Source organism: Balaenoptera borealis (assembly GCF_965194805.1).
Source record: "Balaenoptera borealis genome assembly, chromosome: 5".
NCBI classification, from domain to species: domain Eukaryota; kingdom Metazoa; phylum Chordata; class Mammalia; order Artiodactyla; family Balaenopteridae; genus Balaenoptera; species Balaenoptera borealis.
In genome coordinates this window covers 36,966,561-36,990,007 of record NC_138862.1, presented here as the reverse complement: position 1 = coordinate 36,990,007, position 23,447 = coordinate 36,966,561, and the positions used below count along the sequence as shown (strand labels likewise).

Genomic DNA, 23,447 nt, shown 5'->3' with positions numbered 1-23,447 from the left:
AGGTCCTTACAACAGGATGGCTTTTCAAAAAGGCAAAGAAGAAAGGGGAAATTGTAGATAGAGTAAGGATCTAGTTTTCATTGTTGTTGTTTCTGTTATTCTTGTTATTGTTAAAGAAATATTAAGTTGGTTCAATGGAGTAGAGAGAAAAGATTTATGACTAAAAATAAAATCCAGATATCTCTTAGGCCACCCCTCTTTTGTTTTCTTTTGGCCCAAATTCCTACAGGATGTGATATTGCTAGTCAGAGGTCTTCCTGCTGAATGTGGAGTTAGGTGAAACTGGAAATGAATAAAGTTAGGGTCAATAATAAAGGTGAGTTAAAGAGGAAGTATATTATTGTGGATGGGGATTACTGAGAGGGAGACTTGGAACTATATTTTGTTTATTGCAGAATAATGTTTCACAGTTTAGCAATGTGTAATTCTTCTTCCATATTAAATGATTCTGAAGTGCATACACTTTCAAAGATACATCAAAATGTGTCTTTGGCCTTTTGATACATTAATGTTATAATAATGTAAATTAGAACATTGTAAACTTCATGGCCCTATGGCTTTAAACTTTATAAGTAAGCAACTATCTACCTTTTCAGACACTCATGTAATCATGCAGTTTTAGGCAATAAATTACACATATTTTTACTTTGAAAATTCCTACTGACAATTATTCTTCATTGCTCTTATCAATTTGCACATTCTTAGTGTGTTTAGAATTTAATAGTCATACACATAGAATATTCTCAATATATTATTGCTCATAAAATACATTAAAATTATAGATCATTCATAATATATGCATTGACTGATAATGGCACCTAAAGAGTAAATTATGTTTATTTATATTGGAATAAATTACCAAATCTTATCTAATGAAATATCCTTAAGGATATTCTTTAAGATATCTTGTTAAAACAACTTAACGTGTAAAATACATGACCTAGAAAATCTGTGTTTTACATTGCTTCAGTTTCCAAAGCTACGTAATAACTGCTGGCTTAATAATTAACACTTACATATTTCTTTTTCACAGAGCGTTAAATAAAACAGAAATTTGCACTAACTCTACTTAACATATATTGAACTGATTAACTATGTGAATATTTCACATATAATCCTAGAAACATGACACAAAGAAGCAATTTAGTGTCATAGTTTAAAGCACCATCTTTGACACCAGGCTACTTGGGTTGAAGTCCTGGTACTGTCACTTACTACTAGCATGACTTTGTAAATGTGGATAATAATGTAACCTAAGCCAAAGTTTATTACAAGAAAGGGATTATATGTAAAGTTCTTGGAAATAGTGATCAAGGAAAAAAACTCAGAGTGTTTACTATTATTTTGCACTACTTTATTTGTAACATTTTTTTGTCCTGTTTTCATTTTTATGTTTTCTTTCCGTGTTTTTATTTCAAATTTTCATCTTAGATTACCTGAAGATCTTACCTATGTTGCTGAGATATGTTGTTAACTATTGCTTGTTAACAATTCTCAAAACTCAAATAATACCAGTTGAGATTGTAATGTGTTACCACTGGCTGGCTAGAGAGCTGTCTGAATGGAGCATTTAAAATACCATTGCTCATGAACAATTGTTCATAAACATAAACAGAGCACCCTACTCTAGCTTCAGCTGTTAACATACCAAGACTGAATTATCTCTTACATTAACAGACCATGAAAGCTTACTGATCCATTATAATGAAGGCTCTACCTTCATTATCTCAAATAGAAAACAGATAAGACATAATAGCATCCATAGCTTAAGATTACATTTTAAATTCTTGATAAATCTAATTATTATGAATGAAAACTATATTGATTTGTTGAATATAACTAGACGATACATGAGTATGACATGGATTATAAACCTCAAAAGCCCATTTGTTTCTCTTTTTTTTCCTTTTTAATAACCATTATATTATTTCTACTGTCATGTATTTTTTTATGTTTCCATTTCTTTTCAGTTTTATTTTAATTTTTATATTGGCGTATAGTTGGTTAACAACATTGTGTTAGTTTTAGGTGTACAGCAAAGTGATTCAGCTATACATAAACATGTATCTATTCTTTTTCAAATTCTTTTCTTATTGTTACTATACATATATTAAATCTTATTGGGTCATTTATATACAGTTAAAAAGAGACACTGCTTTCCAATTAAAGTGTCACGTTGGATGGAGAGCAGAATACTATTATAGATTTTGTTTTGTATATTTCCATCCATGATAAATGGTAAAAATAACTTGTAGGTTTTTAAATAGCCCATTTAACTTTTACTAAAATTCTATCGGTCCAATTACTGTGATCTTTGCTTTGTTATTCATGCTTATAGATTTTTTAAATTGTATTTGTTCCTCGTTTTCTAGTAAAACATTTTAAGATCAGGTGGCCTATTTGTGTGCCCTAAGATTTAACATAAAATAATGTCTTAGAGATAATCTTATACTAGTCCTCTCCCCAAATGAGAAAAAACACCACATAATAGTAGATTTTTATAATACTATTTTTAAATCTATATATTTGTTTCATCAGTGTCTTATAGTTTTTGGAGTACGGGTCTTTTGTCTCCATAGGTAGGTTTATTCCTAGGTATTTTATTCTTTTTGAAGCAATGGTAAATGGGATTGTTTCCTTAATTTCTTTCTGATAGTTTGTTGTTAGTGAATAGAAATGCAACATATTTCTGTACATTAATTTTGTATCCTGCAACTTTACTGTATCCATTGATGTGTAGTATCATGTCATCTGCAAACAGTGACAGTTTGACTTTTTCCTTTCCAATTTGGATTCCTTTTATTTCTTTTTCTTCTCTGATTGCTGTGGCTAGGACTTCCAAAACTATGTTGAGTGAAAGTGGAAAGAGTGGGCATCTTTGTCTTTTTCCTGATCTTAGAGGAAATGCTTTCAAATTTTCAGCATTGAGTATGATGTTAGCTGTGTGTTTGTCATATATGGCCTTTATTATGTTGAAGTATGTTCCCTCTATGCTGCTTACAGGAGAATTTTTATCATAAATGGATGTTGAATTTTATTAAAATTTTTTCTGCATCTATTGAGATGATCATATGATTTTTATTCTTCCATTTGTTAAATTTGCAGCAACATGGATGGTTGGTATTATGCTGAGTGAAAGAAGTCAGGAAGAGAAAACAAATACTGTATGATATCACTTATATGTGGAAGCTAAAAAATACAACAAACTAGTGAATATAACAAAAAAGAAACGGACTGACTGATATAGAGAATAAACTAGTGGTTACCAGTGGGGAGGAGGGGCAATATAGGGGTGGGGCAGGTGGAGGTACAAACTATTGGGTGTGAGATAGGCTACAAGGTTGTATTGAACAACGTGGGGAATATCGCCAATTTTTTATAATAACTGTAAATGGACTGTGACCTTTAAAAATTGTATAAAAATAAAAGGTAAAATAAAATTTGGCATATATTTTAAAAAGCTATACATTTAGTTCACAGATGTGTCCTTTATTCTTAGATTATATCTATACTTTTATTGTTGTAGTAAATGTGACATGAGACATTAGATAATAAATAAAAACAAAAGCCCTAACAATTATACAGGTAAGTTTCCTCATTTTTTTATTTGTACAAATTTATCACTGCTCTAGATGAAGTAGAAAATTATGAAGTCTTTGCATGATGTGAATATTCTCAGTTGGTGCTAAAGTTCACTCACATATCAAAACAATTCCCTGGCGTCCAACAGCTTTTACTATTATGGTGACATCTGAAAAACAGAATATTAAACTGAGGAAACCAAGACGTGCATTTGTAGTGATATTTTAAAATTGTTCCAAGTATGAGTCTAGAGGTTCATAATCACCAGAAGCTGGCTCCAAATAATAACCAGGTCTCTTTAGTATGTGTGCAATAGCAATGCATCATGAGCACATGTTGGAATGTGTTATCAAGGCAGTAAACCATTCAATTCTAGTAGTGACTTAATATTGAAGTGATCAAATAAAGAGTGCAATATCTGTAGAATATTTATAAAAACTGAAAGATATTGCTATAATGAGTCATCAATTAAATTATAATAATTTTTGGCTTCTTGTACATTAATTCCTCCAAAAATACCTAATTCCTATAGTGATTTAAAAATCTCAAAAGGTGTCAGTGATACAAAAGATTTAGGTGCCACTTCTCTAGTCCATGGTGTGTGCATGTGAACGTGTTTATTAAGCCAACTGCAGGGTAACTCTAAACACAACACACAAACACACACATATAGACTAATTACTATAAATATATTAGGGGACTGAAACACAGATATGCAGGAAGTTAGGTGAAAAGATAAGTACTGGTCAGAAAGCATGATACCATAAGGCACTCACCTTGCTCTGTAGGTATTGGTGGACACAATAAAAATATTGCTGGGTGTGCATTAAAGAGATTATAGTTTTTTTCAAAACATGGGCTAAGGTCATTCTCTAGCTTGGGAGAAGAGATATAAATCACCCATTGAAATATGTCAGATTCTAACTGTCATGGGAAAACAGAGGAAATGATAACTTTTGTTTTGCTTTTAAAGTAAATAAATAAGTAAATAAATCTGTCTGTAATCCCATGTATAATATAGGTTATAAATAAATATGTATGAAGAAGCAGAATCTGGCAGTTTTACTTTTCATTCTCTACTATTCCCCCAAACACACACACATACACACGTGCACTTGAAAAGATAGACAAACAGAAAAATCCATAAAAACTGGTCCAGAACTGTATAAAGAGTCTCAAAGCTTTGAGACCAGAAAGAGTTGGAAGGTAAGTGGAAAAGATCCTGGTGAAGATCATTGTGAAATAGACATACAATTCCTACCCCAATCCTTGGATTAAAATCCACAAAGGTGTTAAGTAACTCTTTAGGAAGTTTGGGGATTTGGGGACTGAGGAGACTTGTTATCCTATTTCTTTTCTGGAATTCTGGACAAAGGCAGCCTCCCAGACCTTCCTCACATCGCTATGGTTTGGAATCAATAGAAGAAGTATGGCTGTGTGGCATGTAATTGTGACAGAGTGGCAATTCCTCCCTCTGAGGAAGCACTACTGAGTTTCTGGTATTTCCCTAAGGAGAGAAGACAGTGACCATATTTTCATGTGCTACCATGGGTAGCACCCAAAAATAACTTGGGAGAGATAGCTTGCTGATTTGACAGGTATTCAGACTGTGTAAGCATGTGCTGCCAGGAGATGCAGAATGGAAGGTAAAATTTGATGATAAGATGAGGATAAGATTTTTTCAGTGCTTGATTGTGCAGTGAGGTGAGGAGAGATAAGAATTATAAATAACCTTGTGTTTAGCTCTGGTGATGTAAGTTTGTAAATTTGTTGACTTTCCAAAGACCAGACACATCTGCCTGATCTTATAATGCCATCTCAGACAGAAGGATGAGAAGAAAAAAAGCCGTAGACTTTGAACTTCAGATTGAATGTTTCATATTGAGGAAAAGTTCTGTTGTTTCTATTTAAGGAGTCATACCTAGGAGAATTCAATTTAATTTAATTTAATTTATTATTTTTTTTACATCTTTATTGGAGTAAAATTGCTTTACAATGGTGTGTTAGTTTCTGCTTTATAACAAATTTAATCAGCTATACATATACATATATCCTCATATCTCTTCCCTCTTGCGTCTCCCTCCCTCCCACCCTCCCTATCCCACCCCTCTAGGTGGTCACAAAGCACCGAGCTGATCTCCCTGTGCTATGCGGCTGCTTCCCACTAGCTATTGGTTTTACTTTTGGTAGTGTATATATGTCCATGCTATTCTCTCACTTTGTCCCAGCTTACCCTTCCCCCTCCCCATGTCCTCAAGTCCATTCTCTAGTAGGTCTGCGTCTTTATTCCCGTCCTGCCCCTAGGTTCTTCATGACCTTTTTTTTTTTTAGATTCCATATATATGTGTTAGCATATGGTATTTGTTTTTCTCTTTCTGACTTACTTCACTCTGTATGACAGACTCTAGGTCCATCTACCTCACTACAAATAACTCAATTTCATTTCTTTTTATGGCTGAGTCATATTCCATTGTATATATGTACCACATCTTCTTTCTACATTCATCTGTTGATGGGCACTTAGGTTGCTTCCATGTCCCGGCTATTGTAAATAGAGCTGCAATGAACATTTTGGTACATGACTCTTCTTGAATTATGGTTTTCTCAGGGTATATGCCCAGTAGTGGGATTGCTGGGTCGTATGGTAGTTCTATTTTTAGTTTTTTAAGGAACCTCCATAGTGACTGTATCAATTTACATTCCCACGAACAGTGCAAGAGGTTTCCCTTTTCTCCACACCCTCTCCAGCATTTATTCTTGGTAGATTTTTTTGATGATGGCCATTCTGACTGGTGTGAGGTGATATCGCATTGTAGTTTTGATTTTCATTTCTCTAATGATTAATGATGTTGAGCATTCTTTCATGAGTTTGTTGATGATCTGTATATCTTCTTTGGAGAAATGTCTATTTAGGTCTCTACCCATTTTTGGATTGGGTTTTTTTTTGTTGTTTTTTTTTTTTGATATTGAGCTGCATGAGCTGCTTGTAAATTTTGGAGATTAATCCTTTGTCAGTTGCTTCATTTGCAAATATTTTCTCCCATTTTGAGGGTTGTCTTTTTGTCTTGTTTATGGTTTCCTTTGCTGTGCAAAACCTTTTAAGTTTCACTAGGTCCCATATGTTTATTTTTATTTTTATTTCCATTTCTCTAGGAGCTGGGTCAAAAAGGATCTTGCTGTGATTTATGTCATAGAGTGTTCTGCTTATGTTTTCCTCTAAGAGTTTGATAGTTTCTGGCCTTACAGTTAGGTCTTTAACCCATTTTGAGTTTATTTTTGTGTATGGTGTTAGGGAGTGATCTAATTTCATTCTTTTACATGTAGCTGTCCAGTTTTCCCAGCACCACGTATTGAAGAGGCTGTCTTTTCTCAATTGTATATTCTTGCCTCCTTTATCAAAAATAAGGTGACCATATGTGCATAGGTTTATCTCTGGGCTTTCTGTCCTGTTCCATTGATCTATATTTCTGTTTTTGTGCGAGTACCATACTGTCTTGATTACTGTAGCTTTGTAGTAGAGTCTGAAGTCAGGGAGCCAGATTCCTCCAGCTCCGTTTTTCCTTCTCAAGATTGCTTTGGCTATTTGGGGTCTTTTGTGTTTCCATACAAATTGTGAAAGTTTTTGGTCTAGTTCTGCGAAAAATGCCAGTGGTAGTTTGATAGGGATTGCATTGAATCTGTAGATTGCTTTGGGTAATAGAGTCACTTTCACAATGTTGATTCTTCAAATCCAAGAACATGGTATATCTCTCCATCTATTTGTAACATCTTTAATTTCTTTCATCAGTGTCATAGTTTTCTGCATACAAGTCTTTTGTCTCCTTAGGTAGTTTTATTCCTAGGTATTTTATTCTTTTTGTTGCAGTGGTAAATGGGAGTGTTTCCTTAATTTCACTTTCAGATTTTTCATCATTCGTGTATAGGAATGCAAGAGATTTCTGTGCATTAATTTTGTATCCTGCTATGTTACCAAATTCATTGATTAGCTCTAGTAGTTTTCTGGTAGCATCTTTAGGATTCCCTACATATAGTATCATGTCGTTTGCAAACAGTGACAGCTTTACATCTTCTTTTCCGATTTGGATTCCTTTTATTACTTTTTCTTCTCTGATTGCTGTGGCTAAGACTTCCAAAACAATGTTGAATAATAGTGGTGAGAGTGGGCAACCTTGTCTTGTTCCTGACCTTAGTGCAAATGGTTTCAGTTTTTCACCATTGAGGACGATGTTGTCTGAGGGTTTGTCATGTATGGCCTTTATTATGTTGAGTTACGTTCCCTCTATGCCTACTTTCTCGAGGGTTTTTATCATAAATGGGTGTTGAATTTTATCGAAAGCTTTTTCTGTGTCTATTGAGATGATCATATGGTTTTTATTCTTCAATTTGTTAATATGGTGTATCACATTGACTGATTTGCATATATTGAAGAATCCTTGCATTCCTGAGATAAACCCCACTTGATCATGGTGCATGATCCTTTTAATGTGCTGTTGGATTCTGCTTGCTAGTATTTTGTTGAGGATTTTTGCATCTATTTTCATCAGTGATATTGGTCTATAGTATTCCTTCTTTGTGACATCTTTGTCTGGTTTTGGTATCAGGGTGTTAGTAGTCTCGTAGAATGAGTTGAGGAGTGTTTCTGCCTCTGCTATATTTTGGAAGAGTTTGAGAAGGATAGTTGTTAGCACTTTTCTAAATGTTTGATAGAATTCACCTGTGAAGCCATCTGGTCATGGGCTTTTGTTTGTTGGAAGATTTTTAATCACAGTTTCAATTTCAGTGCTTCTGATTGGTCTGCTTATATTTTTTATTTCTTCCTTGTTCAGTCTGAGAAGGTTGTGCTTTTCTAAGAATTTGTCCATTTCTTCCAGGTTGTCCATTTTATTGGCATAGTGTTGCTTGTAGCAGTCTCTCAGGATCCTTTGCATTTGTGCAGTGTCAGTTGTTACTTCTCCTTTTTCATTTCTAATTGTATTGATTTGAGTCTTCTCTCTTTTTTTCTTGATGAGCCTGGCTAATGGTTTATCAATTTTGTTTATCTTCTCAAAGAACCAGCTTTTAGTTTTATTGATCTTTGCCATTGTTTCCTTCATTTCTTTTTCATTTATTTCTGATCTGCTCTTTATGATTTGTTTCCTTCTGCTAACTTTGTGGTTTTTTTGTTCTTCTTTCTCTAATTGCTATAGATGTAAGGTTAGTTTGTTTATTTGAGATGTTTCTTGTTTCTTAAGGTAGGATTGTATTGCTATAAACTTCCCTCTTAGAACTGGTTTTTTTGTATCCCATAGGTTTTGGGTCATAGTGTTTTCCTTGTCATTTGTTTCTAGGTATTTTTTGATTTCCTCTTTGATTTCTTCAGTGATCTCTTGGTTATTAAGTAGTGTATTGTTAGCCTACATGTGTTTGTATTTTTTACAGATTTTTTTCCTGTAATTGATATCTAGTCTCACAGTGCTGTGGTCAGAAAATATATTTGATATGATTTCAATTTTCTTAAATTTATCAAGGCTTGATTTGTGACCTATGATATGATATATTCTTGAGAGTGTTCAATGAGCACTTGAGAAGAAAGTGTGTTCTGTTGTTTTTGGATGGAATGTCCTATAAATATCAATTAAATCCATCTTGTTTAATGTATCATTTAAAGCTTATGTTTCCTTATTTATTTACATTTTGGATGATCTGTCCATTGGTGAACGTGGGGTGTTAAAGTCCCCTACTATGATTGTATTACTGTCGATTTCCCCTTTTAAGGCTGTTAGTATTTGCCTTATGTATTGAGGTGCTCCTATGTTGGCTGCATAAATATTTACAATTGTTATATCTTCTTCTTGGATTAATCCCTTGATCATTATGTCGTGTCCTTCTTTGTCTCATGTAATAGTCTTTGTTTTAAAATCTATTTTGTCTGATATGAGAATTGCTACTCCAGCTTTCTTTTGATTTCCATTTGCATGGAGTATCTTTTTCCATCCCCTCACTCTCAGTCTGTATGTGTCCATAGGTCTCAAGTGGGTCTCTTGTAGACAGTATATGTAGAGGTCTTGTTTTTTTAATCCATTCAGCCAGTCTATGTCTTTTGGTTGGAGCATTTAATCCACTTACATTTAAGGTAATTATTGATATGTTTGTTCCTATTACCATTTTCTAAATTTGGGGGGTTTGTAATTGTAGGTTTTTTCCTTCTCTTGTGTTTCCTGACTAGAGAAGTTCCTTTAGCATTTGTTGTAAAGCTGGTTTGGTGGTGCTGAATTCTCTAAGGTTTTGTTTTTCTGTAAAGGTTTTAATTTCTCTGTCAAGTCTGAATGAGATCTTTGCTGGGTAGAGTAATCTTGGCTGTAAGTTTTTCCCTTTCATCACTTTAAATATGTCCTGCCACTCCCTTATGGCTTGCAGTTTCTTCTGACATATCAGCTAGTAACCTTATGGGGATTCCTGTGTATGTTATTTGTTGTTTTTCTCTTGCTGCTTTTAATATTTTTTCTTTGTATTTAATTTTTGATAGTTTGATCAATATATGACTTGGCATGTTTCTCCTTGGATTTATCCTGTATGGGACTCTCTGCACTTCCTGAACTTAATTAACGATTTCCTTTCCCATATTAGGGAACTTTTCAACTATAATCTCTTCAAATATTTTCTCAGTCCCTTTCTTTTTCTCTTCTTCTTCTGGGACCCATATAATTCGAATGTTGGTGTGTTTAGTGTTGTCCCAGAGGTCTCTGAGACTGTCCTCAATTCTTTTCATTCTTTTTTCTTTATTCTGCTCTGCAGTAGTTATTTCCACTCTTTTATCTTCCAGGTCACTTATCCGTTCTTCTGCCTCAGTTATTCTGTTACTGATTCCTTCTAAAGAATTTTAAATTTCATTTATTGTGTTGTTCATCATTGTTTGTTTGCTCTTTAGTTCTTCTAGGTCCTAGGTCTAGGTGAAACGTTTCTTGTATTTTCTCCATTCTATTTCCAAGATTTTGGATCATCTTTACTAGCATTATTCTGAATTCTTTTTCAAGTAAACTGCCTATTTCCTCTTCATTTGTTTGGTCTGGTTGGTTTTTACCTTGCTCCTTCATCTGCTGTGTGGTTCTCTGTCTTCTCACTTTGCTTAACTTACTGTGTCTGAGGTCTCCTTTTTGCAGGTTGCAGGTTCATAGTTCCCGTTGTTTTTGGTGTCTGCCCCCAGTGGGTAAGTTTGGTTCAGTGGGTTGTGTAGGCTTCCTGGTGGAGGGGACTAGTGTCTGTGTTCTGGTGGATGAGGCTGGATCTTGTCTTTCTGGTGGGCAGGTCCACGTTTGGTGGTGTGTTTTGGGGTGTGTATGACCTTATTATGATTTTAGGCAGCCTGTCTGCTAACGGGTGGGGTTGTGTTCCTGTCTTGCTTGTTGTTTGGCATAGGGTGTACATCATTGTAGTTTGTTGGTCATTGAGTGGAGCTGGGTCTTGGCGTTGAGATGGAGAACTCTGGGAGATTTTTGCCATTTGATATTATGTGGAGCTGGGAGGCCTCTGGTGGACCAGTATTCTGAACTCAGCTCTCCCACCTCAGATGCACAGGCCTGACACCCAGCTGGAGCACCAAGATCCTGTCATCCACATGGCTCAGAATAAAAGGAGAAAAGGAAAGAAAGAAAGAAGGAAGAAAGAAAGGAAGGAAGAAAGAAAGAAAGAAAGGAAGGAAGGAAGGAAGGAAGAAAGAAAGAAAGAAAGAAGAAAGAAAGAAAGAAAGAAGAAAGAAGGAAAGAAAGGAAATAAAGTTATTGAAATAAAAAATAATTATTAAAAATAAAAAAATTAAGTATTAAAAAAAAAAAGAAAGAAAGAAAAGAGCAACCAAACCCAAAAACAAATCCACCAATGATAACAGGCTCTAAAAACTATACTAAAAAAAAAACGGACAGACAGAGCCCTAGGACAAGTGGTAAAAGAAAAGCTATACAGACAAAAATCACACACAGAAGTATACACATACACTCACAAAAAGAGAAAAAGGAAAAAAAAATATATATCGTTGCTCCCAAAGTCCACCCCCTCAATTTGGGATGATTCGTTGTCTATTCAGGTATTCCACAGATGCAGGTACATCAAGTTGATTGAGGATATTTAATCCGCTGCTCCTGAGGCTGCTGGGAGAGATTTCCCTTTTTCTTCTTTGTTTGCACAGCTCCCGGGGTTCAGCTTTGGATTTGGCCCTGCCTTTGTGTGTAGGTCACCTGAGAGTGTCTGTTCTTTGCTTAGACAGGACGGGGTTAAAGGAGCAGTTGATTCGGGGGCTCTGGCTCACTCAGGCAGGGGGGAGGGAGGGGTACGGATGCGGGGCGAGCCTGCGGCGGCAGAGGCCGGCGTGACGTTGCACCAGCCTGTGGCGCACCATGCGTTCTCCTGGAGAAGTTGTCCTTGGATCACGGGACCCTGGCAGTGGTGGGCTGCACAGGCTCCCGGGAGGGGCGGTGTGGAGAGTGACCTGTGCTCGCACACAGGCTTCTTGGTGGCTGCAGCAGCCTTAGCATCTCCTGCCCATCTCTGGGGTCCGCGCTGATAACCGTGGCTCGTGCCTGTCTCTGGAGCTCCTTTAAGCTGCACTGTTGATCCCCTCTCCTCGTGCACCAGGAAACAAAGAGGCAAGAAAAAGCCTCTTGCCTCTTCGGCAGCTCCGGACTTTTTCCTGGACTCCCTTCCAGCTAGCTGTGGCACAATAGCCCCCCTCAGGCTGTGTTCACGCAGCCAACCCCAGTCCTCTCCCTGCGATCGACCTCCGAAGCCCGAGCCTCAGCTCCCAGCCCCGCCCGCCCCGGCGGGGAAGCAGACAAGCCTCTCCGGGTTGGTGAGTGCTACTCGGCACCGATCCTCTGTGCGGGAATCTCTCCACTTTGCCCTCCACACCCCTGTGGCTGTGCTCTCCTCCGTGGCTCTGAAGCTTCCCCCCTCTGCCACCCGCAGTCTCCGCCCACGAAGGGGCTTCCTAGTGCGTGGAAACCTTTCCTCCCTCACAGCTCCCTCCCACTGGTGCAGGTCCCGTCCCTATTCTTTTGTCTCTGTTTTTTCTTTTTTCTTTTGCCCTACCCAAGTACGTGGGGAGTTTCTTGCCTTTTGGGAGGTCTGAGGTCTTCTGCCAGCGTCCAGTAGGTGTTCTGTAGGAGCTGTTCCTCATGTAGATGTATTTCTGATGTATTTGTGGAGAGGAAGGTGATCTCCAAGTCTTACTCTTCCGCCATCTTGAGGTTCAAGGTCAATTTAATTCTAAAATATAGAAGAGAAATCAAAACATGTTATTTTTTAGATATTTAAATTTTTTAAGGAGAACTGGAATTGGGAGAAAAAGTCAATATTATAGCTCTTAAAAAAGGTTACTCAGCAAAAAACCCATAAAAGTTAAATATATTTAAATGCAGATGGGTCTAGTTAATTGTTATATCTCATGCTGTTTCACTTATAAATTATAAGCAAAACAATATTAATAGAACCGTTAGAAATCACGTACAAATAACACGACAATATTTATTTTAACATTATCTTACTGAAAATTAACTTGTATGGCCTCCTTAATATGGAAAAGATATGAGTCTAGAAGCTATTCTATTGGGCTCTGTTCTTAATTCTCATATTCCCTTTTAGTAATTTTCTACAGGGGTTACAGAATATACTATTTATTTCCATGATCCATCCACCCTACTCTTGTTTTAGTTGTTACTTATCACATTGATAATTATTTGAGTTTCAACATGTACTATGTCTTCTAATTTTTCTACTGCATGATTGCTTTTGTGACTTTTAGTCAGAGACCAGCTACCGAGCAGGATATAAAACTCTGGAGATCATATGTTTGAGCATTGTAGGAATAGGATTATCTCCAGACTTTTGTCACCCACTGCTAAACAAGGAGCTAAGCATGCGTAGATTATGTCAAGAGAAAAGCTACCAATCCTTACGTGAAGAGCTTGAAGAACCAGATATAGGGATTATAACTGAATAATCTGTTTTTTCCATGATATTTTTCATCATATAAAAGGCAGAAGATATATATATATATAAGCAATATATTCTTTTTTGAGAAGGGAATATGTGAATCCAGTGATATTCCTTATAGTCTGACTATAGTTACAGTGGTCAGTAAGACATAATAAGGCTTTTTCCATCATGGTTCAAGAGCTAATTTTGTCTGGTCTTACAGAAGGACAAAGAACAGTTATCCAGATTATAGCTCATGAAGTGGTTGCTTGAGCAGATGTTACAGAAAAGATACTACATACACATTGATAATAAGACTAACTGTATGCTTCAGTCTCTTGCAGTCATAACCTATATCTGCTTATAACAGATTCTGAGACTGATTTGATGTCTCTCAATTAATAGGAAAGTCATCACTATCTCCGAAAAGGAGAGTCTGTGGACCCCACATGGGGAAGAACATAAAGCCAGAGGAGAATCTTTTGTTCAGGGTAGTACAAATATATCTGAAGTTTAGCCAGTTTTAAAATTAGAATCCTATTGGCTTTCCCATCTTCCTAGAAGATTTAGGATAATATCAGCAGTGATAGGCACGTATGTATGATAAGGCAGAGTAAAAAAAGGAGAGTTTTGGTATAATCATGCAACAAAGTTATTTTATAAAAAGCAGTCAAATTTAGTGAAGGAAAACTTTATTTCCTTGATTTTTCACTTTGAAAATTAGAATTATTCTATCACTAAGCTATGAATACACTTTTGCCTCCCCAGATTGGGATAACAGTTTGTGATACTGCCATATTTCTCTCCTTGGTATTTGCAAGGCTTCCATTAACAGAGGACTGTCACCTTGTTGGAAGTTCAGGAGTAGAGGAACAAATTTATATCACCCTAATGACAAGACTCGTAGGGAGCATTGTGTGGTTGTATAATGATTATACTGCAAAATAGCAAAATGAATAGCTCTGGAGGTCTAACAAAGAGTCAGGTAGTTACAATCAAGATGAAAACTTAATTTGGAAGCATTTACTGCTTTGAGCATTAAAGGGACTGTGGTGTCCTGGCCATCGTAAGTACTAAGTCTTTCTGGTACCAAAGGTAAAGGAGAAAAATTAGGTGGCAAGCATATTATCTATTGGACTGCTTTATTCCAGTAAGTGAATTCTGTTATAAGATTCTTTTTGTCAGAAGTGCTAAATATTATTTATAAGTCAGGGATGAAAAGTGGAAGTTTTAAGGGTTTTATGTTCTATGATTTAGAACTACCGTGCTTTACAACTTCAAATTTAAAAAGTTAATTCTGTAAGAGTATATATCTGCTTGTTTTAGGAATAATTATACATCTGCTGAAAATAAATCATACACACATAATAACTAAGCTTGTTGCCATAGTAAATACAGTAAAACTGACAGTTGCTTTTAGAAACAGTTGATATTCTTCTAATAGAGGATAAAATAAAATGTTTTTCCTCCAAATATTTAGAAATAAGTCATTAAATTGAACTTAATATCATAAGTAAAATTTAGATTACCACAAATAATTATTTATCATTCTAATATGAGAAGGTATTACAGATATTGTATTGGAGTAATTATAAAAATCAAGGTGAATAAAACCTTGTTGTAGGGACTTCCCTGGCAGTCCAGTGGTTAGCACTCCGCGCTTCCAATGCAGGGGGCATGGGTTCGATCCCTGGTCGGGGAAGTAGGAGCCCACATGCTGCACGGGGCAGCGAAAAAAAATAAAGAAAAAAAAAAGAAACCTTGTTGTAAACAGGAAGATAGTACTCCTGATATACATGAAGCATAATTTTTCTAATTTGAGAATTACTTTTTGGACAATCACTAAACCTAGTTAAAATAAAGTGCATTGCATTGGGCTTATTTTATCTTTTTATTTTCTCATTTAAAAACATGATTTTAATTTACAAAAGACAAAGTGGGTATATATTTGTAAACATTTATTCTCTTGAACTGAAAAAGGCTTGCATCAGCACACATTGTACAGCCTTGTAAATTGAAAAACAGGTTCCTTGTTCATAAGTGCAATGAATCTTTGATGTCCAGTGATCTGCTGCAAACAATGAAAACACATTTTAAACCACTTAAGAAGTTTCCAGCATTCATCAAATGCATTTCCTCAGGTGACAAAAAAATCCACAAGGAAGGGAATGAAAATAAGTGGCATTTAATTATTGGAGGGAGACTTAAAAAAAAAAAAAAAGGAACTATTTTCCTGCCTAGACTGATTCCTATTCCCCTTTGAACCCAAGTGGTTTGATTAAGAGGTGTTAAGAACATAATTTACTTTACGCTTAATGTTTATACGACCTAAGTGAATAAGGAAAAGACCCTATGAGGGAGTTCTATATTTTCTGGAAATTGTTTCTGTGTCTAGAGATACAGGGGAAGAGTAGTCTTCTATTTGTGGGGTCTCCTTAGTTACCCTCCAGCCCCCCAAAGACAGTACATGGTTGTGACTTGGTTATTACACTCTTGCATTCTTTTTCCCCCAAATTCTATGTTGGGTCACACTGTGCTGGCTGCAAAAAAAGAAATACAGGTTGCAACTAGTTGTAATCATTTTGAAGAATAATTTGCTGTACAATAGAGCTGATACAAGAATTCAGAAATATAAAACAAAATAACTATAAAAGTTAGGAGGCAGTTGAACAGCATTTCCTCAGAAAAAGCTGCTAACTCTGTATCATTCCGATGTGGATTCCTACAGTCATCTGGGATGAAATGTGTATTTTCCCCCCCTTTGCTGGATCACTGGCCTGTCTTCAGAAGTTGTAATGCCACGACCACACATCCTAGGAGTCTCATGTTAACAGAAGCTCCAAATACCAAGCCAGTTAAAGATGGGCGAGGACAGGGGAATCACAAAGGCCATGGGTCCAAAGTGGCTGTTACTGAGAACTTGCCCTTTTCAAAATGTGAAAGTCAGAGTGCTTCTTGCTCGTTCTCAGCTTAAACTCGTTGACTGAGTTAATTTGTTTCTTCAGAGCATTCTGTGCAGTGGAGATGGAGGGGAATGTGGCTAAGACAGTGTACGTGGAGGCCAAGTCACTAGGTTTAGAGCTTTCGGGGTTGACAGTACTGTCCCCGCTGCTACAGCAGAGGGGGTGACGACGCAGCTGGGGCTGGGACTGGGGGTCCCAGAGCCACCAGATCTTGGCGCCAATTTTAAAGAATTCCCCCCAAAGCTTCTCAGCTTCCACACGAGTTATTCCATCTAGTAGTTCAGTAATTTCCAAGACCTTCCCAACAACTGCTTCTCCTGCACCAAGGTCGGTGGATGCAGCTTTTTTAGCTTGTTTGCTTCCTCGGTTTCCATGCCTGTTGCCAGGCTGACCCTGTTGGGCTGGAATGTGTCCGTGCAGAACAGCAGGAGGGTTGTAATGCAGTGGCTGAACAAGTAACGGGTATCTGGCATCTCCTGAACAATATTGTCTCTACTGTTAAATTCCACATACTTCTGCCCTCTCTGGTGATCACCGTAATATTTGTTTTGTTGCCACCGTGGGGGTGAATGGGCACGAGATTGTGGATTGTTTGGTACACTGAGCTGCATCGTCACCATTCCACCACCAGGTGGTGGAGGTGGCACAGCTGCACACTGGTGGCCTTGGAGCTGCTGGGAATTGCATGGGGAAGTAGTTCGAGGCAACTGTACTTGTTCTGATCCTGGATGTTGCAAGTAACCTACTGAGGAGCTTAAATTATTTGGTTGGCCAGGTGGAATGATGCTGTAGTAAACTGGCACTCCTGCTGTAGGCATAGATCCTTGATTAGACTGATTAGGGGACGTAGCAGGCTGTTGATAAGTCTGATGGGCAATTCCTTGAGAACCTTGAGGCAGTGAAACCTGATATGATGGCACTGAAGGATAGGCAATGACCACTCCTTGAATCTGATTTCCAATGCTGTTGGGCTGGCCACCAACTAGGCTCTGACTCTGGGGTTGCTGAACTCCAACTGTCCCCTGGTAGTTTTGCTGCTGGTTGGGCATAACTTGATAACCTGTCCACTGGGCAGGCTGGGGTAGTGGCTGGTTTAGATGTGAATTGTAATGTACAGAAGGGACGGGGCGATACTGAGGTTGACTGGAGTGGTCGTGGCCTGGAGCACAGTAACAGGCTGGCATCTGTGGAGAGGGCTGCTGAATATATCCTTGCTGCTGGAGCACAGGCTGGCTGACAGGATGACCAGAGGCAGAATAGCCAGCAGTAGGGACTTGCTGCCCAGGTGGTAGGGGAGGAAGAGGAGGCGGTGGTGGTGGTGGGGCTGCTGTCGTGATGTAACCAGACTGCTGTACTGAAGAACAACAGAGGACTGAAACATGGTGGCGAGAGGATCAGAGCCATCCGCCGATGGCTGGCGGGCAAGACTCAGGCGGCTACACTGAGACCCATGGTTGTCCTGCTGGGAGAAAATGTGCTGAGCTGCTTGCTGTTGAGGTGATGGGGGTGGCAGAGGTGGCTGTGGAGGTCCAGGCCCTTGGGTTCTAACTGGTTGTTGAGTCATAGGAGGATTATACACAACTGGACTCCCATCTGGGTTTATGAAGGGCTGACCTGTTTTTGAAAGCCTGCCTATGCTTTTGCTGCTTCCAGAACTATCACCTCTTGTCAGAACTGAAATTCCCCTGAAGCGGCTGGCTTTGGTTTACAGCAGGCTTGAAGTTTCAGAGAGAGCTGTCTGAATCTGTGCTGCTCCAGGGTCGTGATTCAGAGTACTTCAACTCGTTCTCACTGCTGCTTTGATGGCTATTTGTTGATCTCCCTGATGAATCTTTATTAACTCTAAATATCTGGTGCCTCTGCTGGGTGCTACTGGCATCCTCGTCTTGGATTCTTTTGTCAATAATATAATTCTCTTGGGAACACAGGGGATCTTGGGAAAATACTTGGTCTCTAGCTCTCTGGTACTCTTCTTCTCTTTCTTCTATAGATTTGCTTCTTCTGTCAGCTTTCAAACGTATTCTCATCTGGTTATCATCTTTGTCAAAGGTAGAGTTATCTCTCTTGAGGATATATCGTTTCTGAAAGTCTTCACCTTTATCATCCTTAATATGTTCATTAAATTTCTGATCAGGTATTCTTGTATTGCTAGTTTTGTTTACTCTGACAGACTTCCCTCTCTGATCAACATTGTGGTCTAATCCAAAGTAAGCAGTGACTCTGTGTAATAGCATCCTATGGTAAGATGTCACTGGGTGGAATTTTTTACGTGGAGACTCATTATTACCAATGAAATCTAAAATTTCTTGTTCCGATTTCAACGGCATCATACTGTCCCTGGGATTGTTTTTTAATGTGTTTACTAAAAATTCATGTAGACCTATGCCAGTTGAATCAGTGTATTCTTGACCTACAATCTCTTGATAACATTTTTCTGGGCAACTTATCACTGGCCTTTTCTTCTTCTGCTTCCTCTTTTGAGGGCTTCTCCTCTTTTTCAAATGATTGTGTTACCTGGATCTGAATTTTCTCCTGCAAATCAATATTGTTGTCAATGCAATGTTCATTCTTCTCTGCCAAAATCTTCCCATAGTTTTCTGATTTGATAAGATTTACAACTCTGATTGTATCTTTCACTTCTGCCTCCAAATCCTTCATTGCTTCAGTTTCATTTTTTACCATAACAGTATCAGACATCCTCATTAACAAAGGTTATTTTAGAATTCTACAGGGAACTTGAAGCCTGATGTGTCCTATGGATGTGGAATTGTGGTGTCCCGAAAAAATAAAATATAATCCAAGGTTCTTTCTCACAGTTGTCAGCCAGGATGTCAATTGTCTTGACCAATTTGGAATCTGGCAGGAGGAGTCCCATGTCCTTGTCACCACTGTAGATTCCCGGACTGAAATGGACTGTCTTGGATCAAATATATCATATTTTCAGGGGCCCGCGTTACTGAGGAGGAGGAGGAGGAGGAGGAGGAGGCGGTTGGAGCGCGGCGCAGCAGGGCGACGGAGGGGCTGGGTGGGTGCAAGTTAAGAGTCTTACGAAAGGGAATTAGGGAATCTAAGGAAAAAAAAAAAAAAAAGGTCATGAAGAACCTAGTGGCAAGACGGGAATAAAGACACAGACCTACTAGAGAATGGACTTGAGGCTATGGGGAGGGGGAAGGGTAAGATGTGACAAAGTGAGAGAGTGGCATGGACATTATACACTACCAAATGTAAAATAGATAGCTAGTGGGAAGCAACCGCATAGCACAGGGAGATCAGCTCTGTGCTTTGTGACCACCTAGAGGGGTGGGATAGGGAGGGTGGGAGGGAGGGAGATGCAAGAGGGAAGAGATATGGGAACATATGTATATGTATAACTGATTCACTTTGTTATAAAGCAGAAACTAACACACCATTGTAAAGCAATTATACTCCAATAAAGATGTTAAAAAAAAAAAAAAAAAAGAAAGAAAGGGAATTAACCCCATCACCAGCCCGGACACCGGCTCCAGTGGCAGCCACGGCTGGCAAAATCCCGCCCCTTCCCACCACCACGCTTATTTTATCTTGAACACAGGCTTTGATTACTTATTATAAGAATATCATTATATTTTAAAATATCTTATTGCCAATCTTTACATTTTTATTTATTGAATACATCAATATTAGACATTAGTTTGAACATTTTATGTAATACTAATCTATAATATAAAATCCCTTTTATTCATGTAAAATAATTATCTTGGTCTTATATAATGTGGTGATTAATGAGTCAAAGTATAACAGTTTAAACAGAATTAAAACGCATGTTTTGTATACTTTCAAGTAGTTCTTTTGATTCAGTTTTTTAAAAATTGAAGAATTACTTAATATTACATTTTAAGAGTGAATGTATAATTCTCTTGTTTTGTTTTGTTTTTACCGAGAAGCACTGTCCTTTCTGTTCCCAGAATTTAGACCTCCCTTAGCTCACTGTTATGGACTGAATGCTGGGTCTCCCCCAAAATCATATGTTAATATTTCAGCCCACCATGTGATAGTATTAGGAAGTGGGGTCTTTGGGAAGTAATTAGGTCATAAAGGTGGAGCCCTCATGAATATGATGAGTGTCCTCATAAGAGAAGACCAGAGCACTTTCTGTCCCTCTTTCTTGCTCTCTGCCATGTGAGGACACACCTAGAAGTCAGCTGATTGCAAACCAAGAAGAGTGCCCTCGCTATAATACTGGATCTACTGTCCCCTTGATCTCGGACTTACCAGTCTGTAGAACTGTGAGAAATAAATTCTTGCTGTTTAAGCCGCCTATCTATGGTATTCTGTTAGAGCAGCCTAAACTGACTTAGACACCGACATAATAGAATTTACATTTGTACAGATCAATGGGGTGGAAAAGTTTTGTTCAGCCTTCTAGAATATCTTCAATATGAAAGAGATTATTATTTTTTTCATTTTATAAAATCATATCACATAAAACCTACCCTTTTAAGTTATACTCAAGGACTATTAAAACCACTAATCAAGAATATGACTTTGAACATTTTCTTATATAAAGTGAAAGTTTACATTTGATATTGGACAGATGGATCTTTATAATTAGAAGTTTAAAATTGTATGTGTGTGTGTGTGTGTGTGTGTGTGTGTGTGTGTGTGTGTTTTCTAGATTGCTTTGATAGAGCAGAAGTACACAATCCTGGCTATTTCTTAGGACCACCTGGTGGTCTTACAAAAAAAATTACCTTTGCTGGCAACCTACCTCCAGAGATTTGATGGGGAGAGATGGGGGTTGAGAACTGATGTAATTTACTAGGACTCCAAAAGAGTTTATTGTGCAGTGAGGGTTAAGAACCACTTGCCTAAGTACAGGTAGATAGTAGCACAGGATTCCTCAATAATTCCTGCTGCCTGTGGTAAGGAGAGAGAGAAACAGAGAGAGAGAGAGAGGAAATTGGTATTCATTGAGGAAAACTGATCTCCCTCCTTTGACAAAATGGCAAAAACATATTTGCTCTTTGCCCTAGTCAGTAAACAAATGTTGAGAGTGAGGGAAATCATTTGGGAGCCCAAACTTATTGTTGGCATTCCTTTTCTTCCTATCTAGGTAAAACCTTGTGACCTATCACTTCCAAAATCTTTTGGTAACTTTGAGGTGCTTTAAACAAGGGGCTGTCACACTTGTTTTATATAATCTCTGTTTCCAGTGTGAACACATTTAGATTCTTTCTTCAAGTCCTTCTGCCGTTAGCCAGAAAAGTAATAAAGATTTGGCATCTGCAATAAATTGTGTTTCTCTTTACAGGGAGTGCTAACATGTTTGTTTTAAAGTATCATAATAGTTGTTGAGCCATTTTATTTAATGTGAAATTCATGACCATGTAATACTAGGACAAAAGTGAACAATCAGAAATATGCAATTATTAAGTATGCCGCAGTGAGACTGTATTTATTTTTTATACGTGTTCCACATTTATTACTTTATACAGATGCTCTGACAAGATTCATCAGTATTTACATGTACAATTCGATACTAGCTTCAAATTTGTGTATACTGCATTTGAAGGCGTGAAAATGTACTTGATGGATCTTTCAACAAATATTGATATCATCTATCAACAAATACCAGTACCAACAATATATCTAATCATAACCTATCACTAAAAACAAAGTCTTAATAACTATTTTAACAAATTCATCTTGCTCCTAGATGGAGAATATGTGATTCTTGTTTTGATTTAATACATCTTACTTTGGGGAAGATGGTATGCATATATCGTGGCCCTTAAGAATAAATGAATCAGACTGGGCTGTCATTTTCCTTTTTCTAAGTTTTCTTTTAGGAAAAGAGAATAACTTTAATTCTGTAGGAGTTGTTCCTCAAGCAAACATATTTAGAGAAACAGAGCTGAGTAATGACATAGGTGGAATGTGGTAGACATGGGGATGTATCTCCCAAATCTTCTTTTCAGGAGAGGTTGGCTACCCTGCTATATGTGTGCTTGTGGGAGGGATGCTCATCAGACAGCCTCCAACATTTTCACCTCCTCCCATATTGATGCTAGCAGGGACCTAAACTATAGCTAAAAAGGGAGAAGAGTAAAAGAGCTGACTTGAGAAAGAGAGAGGAGGGCTAATGACTGATTTTGATCTGCCAAAATCTTTTATTTATGGAGGGGACAAGATGCCAGCATCTGCCCTCAGATGGTACACAATTCTGAGCTTAAATGTCATTTCTGTGGGTAAGGAGAAGTTTTACAATTGAATATGTTGGAAAGGTTGAATAGATAAATGATGCTATATTTGTAATCTAAATAGTTTTGTAAACTTATATGTAAAAGACTACCAGAATAAGTCATGCACCTGAGAAATCTTTATTTAGTGAAAGGGAAAAAACACTCCCTACTGAATATATTTCAAAAGGATGGTAGGAAAGAAAAGTACATGTGTGCTTTGATTATGTCATGAATCATGCTTCAATATATTCATTATTTGTATTATACAGATTATATATAAAGGTAAACTTTATATATGAGCCCATGTTACCTTTTGGTAATTGTAAAGTTTTACATAAATGTCAAGTATGGAAACAGCTTGAAGGCTAGGGCTTTTCACTGTTCCATTCAACGGTATAAAGCCGGTGTCTGAAACAGTGTCTAACACATATTAGACATTTAATAGCTATTATTTTGAGTGACTGAATGAGTGAACCAAATAATTATTATTGACAAGCTACCTAGCAATCTTTCTACCTTAAAATCAAAACACTATTTTCCATCCAGTATATTCTTCTTAGCTATTGCAAAACATGCTATCATATGTATAATCATAGTTTTTAAAATTTTGCTTGTATTGTTTTCTCTATCTTCACAAACCTTTCTTCTTTTTGTCTACCCAAACTCTTTTTTGCCAGTCTATAGGTCTGCAACTCAACCTACATTTCAAACCAAACTCATTGCTCCTCTAACTCCA

The 23,447-nt window shown here is 37.4% G+C and overlaps 1 pseudogene across 1 annotated transcript; it reads right to left on the bottom strand.

Moving 5' to 3' along the window:
- Window positions 1–12,494: 12,494 nt before the first annotated feature.
- On the bottom strand, window positions 12,495–19,203 carry LOC309628894 (R3H domain-containing protein 1 pseudogene; annotated as a pseudogene). The gene has a single exon. The product of its transcript is annotated as a R3H domain-containing protein 1 pseudogene (transcript).
- Window positions 19,204–23,447: the final 4,244 nt, after the last annotated feature.